The sequence below is a fragment of the Zophobas morio genome, unplaced genomic scaffold (genome assembly GCF_036711695.1).
Source record: "Zophobas morio isolate AGI-343-1 ecotype UQ-CSIRO unplaced genomic scaffold, CSIRO_AGI_Zmor_V1 ptg000180l, whole genome shotgun sequence".
Classification (NCBI taxonomy): Eukaryota; Metazoa; Arthropoda; class Insecta; order Coleoptera; family Tenebrionidae; genus Zophobas; species Zophobas morio.
The window spans coordinates 113,552-125,987 of NW_026972284.1; positions in this window are offsets into that span (position 1 = coordinate 113,552).

Sequence of the window (12,436 nt, forward strand, 5' to 3'; positions counted from 1 at the left end):
TTGTATCTACGAACGCCAGAATGCATAAAATTGACCTAAACGTCTCCTTTTCCTATTCTGAGTCGATTCTGCATGCTTTAAGTGTGTTTGGTGGCTCAGAACCATCAAAAAACGTTGAAATATAGTTCAAATTCAATAAAAATCGACAAAAATACAGTTTCTAGCTAAAATTTGATGGTTTCGTTGCACTTTCCGAGCCCGTAGGGTATCTGAGTGGCTTAAAAGTACAAGAAAACACTTCAAAAGTGACGTTTCTGAAGAATTTTAACAGTTTTCTTGTATCTACGAACGCCAGAATGCATAAAATTGACCTAAACGTCTCCTTTTCCTATTCTGAGTCGATTCTGCATGCTTTAAGTGTGTTTGGTGGCTCAGAACCATCAAAAAACGTTGAAATATAGTTCAAATTCAATAAAAATCGACAAAAATACAGTTTCTAGCTAAAATTTGATGGTTTCGTTGCACTTTCCGAGCCCGTAGGGTATCTGAGTGGCTTAAAAGTACAAGAAAACACTTCAAAAGTGGCGTTTCTGAAGAATTTTAACAGTTTTCTTGTATCTACGAACGCCAGAATGCATAAAATTGACCTAAACGTCTCCTTTTCCTATTCTGAGTCGATTCTGCATGCTTTAAGTGTGTTTGGTGGCTCAGAACCATCAAAAAACGTTGAATTATAGTTCAAATTCAATAAAAATCGACAAAAATACAGTTTCTAGCTAAAATTTGATGGTTTCGTTGCACTTTCCGAGCCCGTAGGGTATCTGAGTGGCTTAAAAGTACAAGAAACCACTTCAAAAGTGACGTTTCTGAAGAATTTTAACAGTTTTCTTGTATCTACGAACGCCAGAATGCATAAAATTGACCTAAACGTCTCCTTTTCCTATTCTGAGTCGATTCTGCATGCTTTAAGTGTGTTTGGTGGCTCAGAACCATCAAAAAACGTTGAAATATAGTTCAAATTCAATAAAAATCGACAAAAATAAAGTTTCTAGCTAAAATTTGATGGTTTCGTTGCACTTTCCGAGCCCGTAGGGTATCTGAGTGGCTTAAAAGTACTAGAAAACACTTCAAAAGTGACGTTTCTGAAGAATTTTAACAGTTTTCTTGTATCTACGAACGCCGGAATGCATAAAATTGACCTAAACGTCTCCTTTTCCTATTCTGAGTCGATTCTGCATGCTTTAAGTGTGTTTGGTGGCTCAGAACCATCAAAAAACGTTGAAATATAGTTCAAATTCAATAAAAATCGACAAATATACAGTTTCTAGCTAAAATTTGATGGTTTCGTTGCACTTTCCGAGCCCGTAGGGTATCTGAGTGGCTTAAAAGTACAAGAAAACACTTCAAAAGTGACGTTTCTGAAGAATTTTAACAGTTTTCTTGTATCTACGAACGCCAGAATGCATAAAATTGACCTAAACGTCTCCTTTTCCTATTCTGAGTCGATTAGTTTCGTTGCACTTTCCGAGCCCGTTGGGTATCTGAGCGGCTTAAAAGTACAAGAAAACACTTCAAAAGTGACGTTTCTGAAGAATTTTAACAGTTTTCTTGTATCTACGAACGCCAGAATGCATAAAATTGACCTAAACGTCTCCTTTTCCTATTCTGAGTCGATTCTGCATGCTTTAAGTGCGTTTGGTGGCTCAGAACCATCAAAAAACGTTGAAATATAGTTCAAATTCAATAAAAATCGACAAAAATATAGTTTCTAGCTAAAATTTGATAGTTTCGTTGCACTTTCCGAGCCCGTGTGGGTATCTGAGTGGCTTAAAAGTACAAGAAAACACTTCAAAAGTGACGTTTCTGAAGAATTTTAACAGTTTTCTTGTATCTACGAACGCCAGAATGCATAAAATTGACCTAAACGTCTCCTTTTCCTATTCTGAGTCGATTCTGCATGCTTTAAGTGTGTTTGGTGGCTCAGAACCATCAAAAAACGTTGAAATATAGTTCAAATTCAATAAAAATCGACAAAAATACAGTTTCTAGCTAAAATTTGATGGTTTCGTTGCATTTTCCGAGCCCGTTGGGTATCTGAGTGGCTTAAAAGTACAAGAAAACACTTCAAAAGTGACGTTTCTGAAGAATTTTAACAGTTTTCTTGTATCTACGAACGCCAGAATGCATAAAATTGACCTAAACGTCTCCTTTTCCTATTCTGAGTCGATTCTGCATGCTTTAAGTGTGTTTGGTGGCTCAGAACCATCAAAAAACGTTGAAATATAGTTCAAATTCAATAAAAATCGACAAAAATACAGTTTCTAGCTAAAATTTGATGGTTTCGTTGCACTTTCCGAGCCCGTAGGGTATCTGAGTGGGTTAAAAGTACAAGAAAACACTTCAAAAGTGACGTTTCTGAAGAATTTTAACAGTTTTCTTGTATCTACGAACGCCAGAATGCATAAAATTGACCTAAACGTCTCCTTTTCCTATTCTGAGTCGATTCTGCATGCTTTAAGTGTGTTTGGTGGCTCAGAACCATCAAAAAACGTTGAAATATAGTTCAAATTCAATAAAAATCGACAAAAATACAGTTTCTAGCTAAAATTTGATGGTTTCGTTGCACTTTCCGAGTCCGTAGGGTATCTGAGTGGCTTAAAAGTACAAGAAAACACTTCAAAAGTGACGTTTCTGAAGAATTTTAACAGTTTTCTTGCATCTACGAACGCCAGAATGCATAAAATTGACCTAAACGTCTCCTTTTCCTATTCTGAGTCGATTCTGCATGCTTTAAGTGTGTTTGGTGGCTCAGAACCATCAAAAAACGTTGAAATATAGTTAAAATTCAATAAAAATCGACAAAAATACAGTTTCTAGCTAAAATTTGATGGTTTCGTTGCACTTTCCGAGCCCGTAGGTTATCTGAGTGGCTTAAAAGTACAAGAAAACACTTCAAAAGTGACGTTTCTGAAGAATTTAAACAGTTTTCTTGTATCTACGAACGCCAGAATGCATAAAATTGACCTAAACGTCTCCTTTTCCTATTCTGAGTCGATTCTGCATGCTTTAAGTGTGTTTGGTGGCTCAGAACCATCAAAAAACTTTGAAATATAGTTCAAATTCAATAAAAATCGACAAAAATACAGTTTCTAGCTAAAATTTGATGGTTTCGTTGCACTTTCCGAGCCCGTAGGGTATCTGAGTGGCTTAAAAGTACAAGAAAACACTTCAAAAGTGACGTTTCTGAAGAATTTTAACAGTTTTCTTGTATCTACGAACGCCAGAATGCATAAAATTGACCTAAACATCTCCTTTTCCTATTCTGAGTCGATTCTGCATGCTTTAAGTGTGTTTGGTGGCTCAGAACCATCAAAAAACGTTGAAATTTAGTTCAAATTCAATAAAAATCGACAAAAATACAGTTTCTAGCTAAAATTTGATTGTTTCGTTGCACTTTCCGAGCCCGTAGGGTATCTGAGTGGCTTAAAAGTACAAGAAAACACTTCAAAAGTGACGTTTCTGAAGAATTTTAACAGTTTTCTTGTATCTACGAACGCCAGAATGCATAAAATTGACCTAAACGTCTCCTTTTCCTATTCTGAGTCGATTCTGCATGCTTTAAGTGTGTTTGGTGGCTCAGAACCATCAAAAAACGTTGAAATATAGTTCAAATTCAATAAAAATCGACAAAAATACAGTTTCTAGCTAAAATTTGATGGTTTCGTTGCACTTTCCGAGCCCATAGGGTATCTGAGTGGCTTAAAAGTACAAGAAAACACTTCAAAAGTGACGTTTCTGAAGAATTTTAACAGTTTTCTTGTATCTACGAACGCCAGAATGCATAAAATTGACCTAAACGTCTCCTTTTCCTATTCTGAGTCGATTCTGCATGCTTTAAGTGTGTTTGGTGGCTCAGAACCATCAAAAAACGTTGAAATATAGTTCAAATTCAATAAAAATCGACAAAAATACAGTTTCTAGCTAAAATTTGATGGTTTCGTTGCACTTTCCGAGCCCGTAGGGTATCTGAGTGGCTTAAAAGTACAAGAAAACACTTCAAAAGTGACGTTTCTGAAGAATTTTAACAGTTTTCTTGTATCTACGAACGCCAGAATGCATAAAATTGACCTAAACGTCGCCTTTTCCTATTCTGAGTCGATTCTGCATGCTTTAAGTGTGTTTGGTGGCTCAGAACCATCAAAAAACGTTGAAATATAGTTCAAATTCAATAAAAATCGACAAAAATACAGTTTCTAGCTAAAATTTGATGGTTTCGTTGCACTTTCCGAGCCCGTAGGGTATCTGAGTGGCTTAAAAGTACAAGAAAACACTTCAAAAGTGACGTTTCTGAAGAATTTTAACAGTTTTCTTGTATCTACGAACGCCAGAATGCATAAAATTGACCTAAACGTCTCCTTTTCCTATTCTGAGTCGATTCTGCATGCTTTAAGTGTGTTTGGTGGCTCAGAACCATCAAAAAACGTTGAAATATAGTTCAAATTCAATAAAAATCGACAAAAATACAGTTTCTAGCTAAAATTTGATGGTTTCGTTGCATTTTCCGAGCCCGTAGGGTATCTGAGTGGTTTAAAAGTACAAGAAAACACTTCAAAAGTGACGTTTCTGAAGAATTTTAACAGTTTTCTTGTATCTACGAACGCCAGAATGCATAAAATTGACCTAAACGTCTCCTTTTCCTATTCTGAGTCGATTCTGCATGCTTTAAGTGTGTTTGGTGGCTCAGAACCATCAAAAAACGTTGAAATATAGTTCAAATTCAATAAAAATCGACAAAAATACAGTTTCTAGCTAAAATTTGATGGTTTCGTTGCACTTTCCGAGCCCGTAGGGTATCTGAGTGGCTTAAAAGTACAAGAAAACACTTCAAAAGTGACGTTTCTGAAGAATTTTAACAGTTTTCTTGTATCTACGAACGCCATAATGCATAACATTGACCTAAACGTCTCCTTTTCCTATTCTGAGTCGATTCTGCATGCTTTAAGTGTGTTTGGTGGCTCAGAACCATCAAAAAACGTTGAAATATAGTTCAAATTCAATAAAAATCGACAAAAATACAGTTTCTAGCTAAAATTTGATGGTTTCATTGCACTTTCCGAGCCCGTTGGGTATCTGAGTGGCTTAAAAGTACAAGAAAACATTTCAAAAGTGACGTTTCTGAAGAATTTTAACAGTTTTCTTGTATCTACGAACGCCAGAATGCATAAAATTGACCTAAACGTCTCCTTTTCCTATTCTGAGTCGATTCTGCATGCTTTAAGTGTGTTTGGTGGCTCAGAACCATCAAAAAACGTTGAAATATAGTTCAAATTCAATAAAAATCGACAAAAATACAGTTTCTAGCTAAAATTTGATGGTTTCGTTGCACTTTCCGAGCCGTAGGGTATCTGAGTGGCTTAAAAGTACAAGAAAACACTTCAAAAGTGACGTTTCTGAAGAATTTTAACAGTTTTCTTGTATCTACGAACGACAGAATGCATAAAATTGACCTAAACGTCTCCTTTTCCTATTCTGAGTCGATTCTGCATGCTTTAAGTGTGTTTGGTGGCTCAGAACCATCAAAAAACGTTGAAATATAGTTCAAATTCAATAAAAATCGACAAAAATTCAGTTTCTAGCTAAAATTTGATGGTTTCGTTGCACTTTCCGAGCCCGTAGGGTATCTGAGTGGCTTAAAAGTACAAGAAAACACTTCAAAAGTGACGTTTCTGAAGAATTTTAACAGTTTTCTTGTATCTACGAACGCCAGAATGCATAAAATTGACCTAAACGTCTCCTTTTCCTATTCTGAGTCGATTCTGCATGCTTTAAGTGTGTTTGGTGGCTCAGAACCATCAAAAAACGTTGAAATATAGTTCAAATTCAATAAAAATCGACAAAAATACAGTTTCTAGCTAAAATTTGATGGTTTCGTTGCACTTTCCGAGCCGTAGGGTATCTGAGTGGCTTAAAAGTACAAGAAAACACTTCAAAAGTGACGTTTCTGAAGAATTTTAACAGTTTTCTTGTATCTACGAACGACAGAATGCATAAAATTGACCTAAACGTCTCCTTTTCCTATTCTGAGTCGATTCTGCATGCTTTAAGTGTGTTTGGTGGCTCAGAACCATCAAAAAACGTTGAAATATAGTTCAAATTCAATAAAAATCGACAAAAATTCAGTTTCTAGCTAAAATTTGATGGTTTCGTTGCACTTTCCGAGCCCGTAGGGTATCTGAGTGGCTTAAAAGTACAAGAAAACACTTCAAAAGTGACGTTTCTGAAGAATTTTAACAGTTTTCTTGTATCTACGAACGCCAGAATGCATAAAATTGACCTAAACGTCTCCTTTTCCTATTCTGAGTCGATTCTGCATGCTTTAAGTGTGTTTGGTGGCTCAGAACCATCAAAAAACGTTGAAATATAGTTCAAATTCAATAAAAATCGACAAAAATACAGTTTCTAGCTAAAATTTGATGGTTTCGTTGCACTTTCCGAGCCCGTAGGGTATCTGAGTGGCTTAAAAGTACAAGAAAACACTTCAAAAGTGACGTTTCTGAAGAATTTTAACAGTTTTCTTGTATCTACGAACGCCAGAATGCATAAAATTGACCTAAACGTCTCCTTTTCCTATTCTGAGTCGATTCTGCATGCTTTAAGTGTGTTTGGTGGCTCAGAACCATCAAAAAACGTTGAAATATAGTTCAAATTCAATAAAAATCGACAAAAATACAGTTTCTAGCTAAAATTTGATGGTTTCGTTGCCCTTTCCGAGCCCGTAGGGTATCTGAGTGGCTTAAAAGTACAAGAAAACACTTCAAAAGTGACGTTTCTGAAGAATTTTAACAGTTTTCTTGTATCTACGAACGCCAGAATGCATAAAATTGACCTAAACGTCTCCTTTTCCTATTCTGAGTCGTTTCTGCATGCTTTAAGTGTGTTTGGTGGCTCAGAACCATCAAAAAACGTTGAAATATTGTTCAAATTCAATAAAAATCGACAAAAATACAGTTTCTAGCTAAAATTTGATGGTTTCGTTGCACTTTCCGAGCCCGTAGGGTATCTGAGTGGCTTAAAAGTACAAGAAAACACTTCAAAAGTGACGTTTCTGAAGAATTTTAACAGTTTTCTTGTATCTACGAACGCCAGAATGCATAAAATTGACCTAAACGTCTCCTTTTCCTATTCTGAGTCGATTCTGCATGCTTTAAGTGTGTTTGGTGGCTCAGAACCATCAAAAAACGTTGAAATATAGTTCAAATTCAATAAAAATCGACAAAAATACAGTTTCTAGCTAAAATTTGATGGTTTCGTTGCACTTTCCGAGCCCATAGGGTATCTGAGTGGCTTAAAAGTACAAGAAAACACTTCAAAAGTGACGTTTCTGAAGAATTTTAACAGTTTTCTTGTATCTACGAACGCCAGAATGCATAAAATTGACCTAAACGTCTCCTTTTCCTATTCTGAGTCGATTCTCCATGCTTTAAGTGTGTTTGGTGGCTCGGAACCATCAAAAAACGTTGAAATATAGTTCAAATTCAATAAAAATCGACAAAAATACAGTTTCTAGCTAAAATTTGATGGTTTCGTTGCACTTTCCGAGCCCGTAGGGTATCTGAGTGGCTTAAAAGTACAAGAAAACACTTCAAAAGTGACGTTTCTGAAGAATTTTAACAGTTTTCTTGTATCTACGAACGCCAGAATGCATAAAATTGACCTAAACGTCTTCTTTTCCTATTCTGAGTCGATTCTGCATGCTTTAAGTGTGTTTGGTGGCTCAGAACCATCAAAAAACGTTGAAATATAGTTCAAATTCAATAAAAATCGACAAAAATACAGTTTTTAGCTAAAATTTGATGGTTTCGTTGCACTTTCCGAGCCCGTAGGGTATCTGAGTGGCTTAAAAGTACAAGAAAACACTTCAAAAGTGACGTTTCTGAAGAATTTTAACAGTTTTCTTGTATCTACGAACGCCAGAATGCATAAAATTGACCTAAACGTCTCCTTTTCCTATTCTGAGTCGATTCTGCATGCTTTAAGTGTGTTTGGTGGCTCAGAACCATCAAAAAACGTTGAAATATAGTTCAAATTCAATAAAAATCGACAAAAATACAGTTTCTAGCTAAAATTTGATGGTTTCGTTGCACTTTCCGAGCCCGTAGGGTATCTGAGTGGCTTAAAAGTACAAGAAAACACTTCAAAAGTGACGTTTCTGAAGAATTTTAACAGTTTTCTTGTATCTACGAACGCCAGAATGCATAAAATTGACCTAAACGTCTCCTTTTCCTATTCTGAGTCGATTCTGCATGCTTTAAGTGTGTTTGGTGGCTCAGAACCATCAAAAAACGTTGAAATATAGTTCAAATTCAATAAAAATCGACAAAAATACAGTTTCTAGCTAAAATTTGATGGTTTCGTTGCACTTTCCGAGCCCGTAGGGTATCTGAGTGGCTTAAAAGTACAAGAAAACACTTCAAAAGTGACGTTTCTGAAGAATTTTAACAGTTTTCTTGTATCTACGAACGCCAGAATGCATAAAATTGACCTAAACGTCTCCTTTTCCTATTCTGAGTCGATTCTGCATGCTTTAAGTGTGTTTGGTGGCTCAGAACCATCAAAAAACGTTGAAATATAGTTCAAATTCAATAAAAATCGACAAAAATACAGTTTCTAGCTAAAATTTGATGGTTTCGTTGCACTTTCCGAGCCCGTAGGGTATCTGAGTGGCTTAAAAGTACAAGAAAACACTTCAAAAGTGACGTTTCTGAAGAATTTTAACAGTTTTCTTGTATCTACGAACGCCAGAATGCATAAAATTGACCTAAACGTCTCCTTTTCCTATTCTGAGTCGATTCTGCATGCTTTAAGTGTGTTTGGTGGCTCAGAACCATCAAAAAACGTTGAAATATAGTTCAAATTCAATAAAAATCGACAAAAATACAGTTTCTAGCTAAAATTTGATGGTTTCGTTGCACTTTCCGAGCCCGCAGGGTATCTGAGTGGCTTAAAAGTACAAGAAAACACTTCAAAAGTGACGTTTCTGAAGAATTTTAACAGTTTTCTTGTATCTACGAACGCCAGAATGCATAAAATTGACCTAAACGTCTCCTTTTCCTATTCTGAGTCGATTCTGCATGCTTTAAGTGTGTTTGGTGGCTCAGAACCATCAAAAAAAGTTGAAATATAGTTCAAATTCAATAAAAATCGACAAAAATACAGTTTCTAGCTAAAATTTGATGGTTTCGTTGCACTTTCCGAGCCCGTAGGGTATCTGAGTGGCTTAAAAGTACAAGAAAACACTTCAAAAGTTTTAGCTAGAAACTGTATTTTTGTTCGATTTTTTATTGAATTTGAACTATATTTCAACGTTTTTTGATGGTTCTGAGCCACCAAACACACTTAAAGCATGCAGAATCGACTCAGAATAGGAAAAGGAGACGTTTAGGTCAATTTTATGCATTCTGGCGTTCGTAGATACAAGAAAACTGTTAAAATTCTTCAGAAACGTCACTTTTGAAGTGTTTTCTTGTACTTTTAAGCCACTCAGATACCCTACGGGCTCGGAAAATGCAACGAAACCATCAAATTTTAGCTAGGAACTGTATTTTTGTCGATTTTTATTGAATTTGAACTATATTTCAACGTTTTTTGATGGTTCTGAGCCACCAAACACACTTAAAGCATGCAGAATCGACTCAGAATAGGAAAAGGAGACGTTTAGGTCAATTTTATGCATTCTGGCGTTCGTAGATACAAGAAAACTGTTAAAATTCTTCAGAAACGTCACTTTTGAAGTGTTTTCTTGTACTTTTAAGCCACTCAGATACCCTGCGGGCTCGGAAAGTGCAACGAAACCATCAAATTTTAGCTGGAAACTGTATTTTTGTCGATTTTTATTGAATTTGAACTATATTTCAAAGTTTTTTGATGGTTCTGAGCCACCAAACACACTTAAAGCATGCAGAATCGACTCAGAATAGGAAAAGGAGACGTTTAGGTCAATTTTATGCATTCTGGCGTTCGTAGATACAAGAAAACTGTTAAAATTCTTCAGAAACGTCACTTTTGAAGTGTTTTCTTGTACTTTTAAGCCACTCAGATACCCTGCGGGCTCGGAAAGTGCAACGAAACCATCAAATTTTAGCTAGAAACTGTATTTTTGTCGATTTTTATTGAATTTGAACTATATTTCAACGTTTTTTGATGGTTCTGAGCCACCAAACACACTTAAAGCATGCAGAATCGACTCAGAATAGGAAAAGGAGACGTTTAGGTCAATTTTATGCATTCTGGCGTTCGTAGATACAAGAAAACTGTTAAAATTCTTCAGAAACGTCACTTTTGAAGTGTTTTCTTGTACTTTTAAGCCACTCAGATACCCTACGGGCTCGGAAAGTGCAACGAAACCATCAAATTTTAGCTAGAAACTGTATTTTTGTCGATTTTTATTGAATTTGAACTATATTTCAACTTTTTTTGATGGTTCTGAGCCACCAAACACACTTAAAGCATGCAGAATCGACTCAGAATAGGAAAAGGAGACGTTTAGGTCAATTTTATGCATTCTGGCGTTCGTAGATACAAGAAAACTGTTAAAATTCTTCAGAAACGTCACTTTTGAAGTGTTTTCTTGTACTTTTAAGCCACTCAGATACCCTGCGGGCTCGGAAAGTGCAACGAAACCATCAAATTTTAGCTGGAAACTGTATTTTTGTCGATTTTTATTGAATTTGAACTATATTTCAAAGTTTTTTGATGGTTCTGAGCCACCAAACACACTTAAAGCATGCAGAATCGACTCAGAATAGGAAAAGGAGACGTTTAGGTCAATTTTATGCATTCTGGCGTTCGTAGATACAAGAAAACTGTTAAAATTCTTCAGAAACGTCACTTTTGAAGTGTTTTCTTGTACTTTTAAGCCACTCAGATACCCTACGGGCTCGGAAAGTGCAACGAAACCATCAAATTTTAGCTAGAATCTGTATTTTTGTCGATTTTTATTGAATTTGAACTATATTTCAACGTTTTTTGATGGTTCTGAGCCACCAAACACACTTAAAGCATGCAGAATCGACTCAGAATAGGAAAAGGAGACGTTTAGGTCAATTTTATGCATTCTGGCGTTCGTAGATACAAGAAAACTGTTAAAATTCTTCAGAAACGTCACTTTTGAAGTGTTTTCTTGTACTTTTAAGCCACTCAGATACCCTACGGGCACGGAAAGTGCAACGAAACCATCAAATTTTAGCTAGAAACTGTATTTTTGTCGATTTTTATTGAATTTGAACTATATTTCAACGTTTTTTGATGGTTCTGAGCCACCAAACACACTTAAAGCATGCAGAATCGACTCAGAATAGGAAAAGGAGACGTTTAGGTCAATTTTATGCATTCTGGCGTTCGTAGATACAAGAAAACTGTTAAAATTCTTCAGAAACGTCACTTTTGAAGTGTTTTCTTGTACTTTTAAGCCACTCAGATACCCTACGGGCTCGGAAAGTGCAACGAAACCATCAAATTTTAGCTAGAAACTGTATTTTTGTCGATTTTTATTGAATTTGAACTATATTTCAACGTTTTTTGATGGTTCTGAGCCACCAAACACACTTAAAGCATGCAGAATCGACTCAGAATAGGAAAAGGAGACGTTTAGGTCAATTTTATGCATTCTGGCGTTCGTAGATACAAGAAAACTGTTAAAATTCTTCAGAAACGTCACTTTTGAAGTGTTTTCTTGTACTTTTAAGCCACTCAGATACCCTACGGGCTCGGAAAGTGCAACGAAACCATCAAATTTTAGCTGGAAACTGTATTTTTGTCGATTTTTATTGAATTTGAACTACACTCACCGGCAAAAAAATCGAATCATTAGTATTTTTGTAGAAATCTTCAATAAATTCTGATGTGCGTCACATTTATAAGACAAATTAGTTTATCTAGGACAAAGGAGATGAGAAGGTAACGGGACCTTCGCTGAAGTTGCAACAATTACGAGTTTATTAAAAAATACCAGAAAATCCATTACATTAAACCAACAAAAGACTACTTAACATATCATTAATAACGACTGTTGCCGCCTCTAGCTTGCATTACGGTTGCCATACGTCTTTCCATGCCTACGATGAGGTGTCTAATCTCAGCCTGGGCTAATTGGTCAAATTCTTCAACTAGCGCATTTGCAAGATCTCTTATGTGTTGTATGGCCGGCACACGTGCTCTGATACGTCTACCTAACATGTCCCACACATGCTCAATTGGATTCAGGTCGGGACTGCCTGCTGGTCATTCCATACGTGAAATCCCGAATTCGTCGAGGTAGGTTTGTACAACTCTAGCGATATGTGGTCTAGCATTATCATGCATTAGAATAAAATTATCGCCAATAAAAGGAGCAAAAGGTACGACATGCTCTTGAAGAATATTTGCTACATATCGATCAGCATTCATTGTGCCTCTATCCACCACTACAAGTTCTGTGCGAGCCTCGGCAGAAATTCCT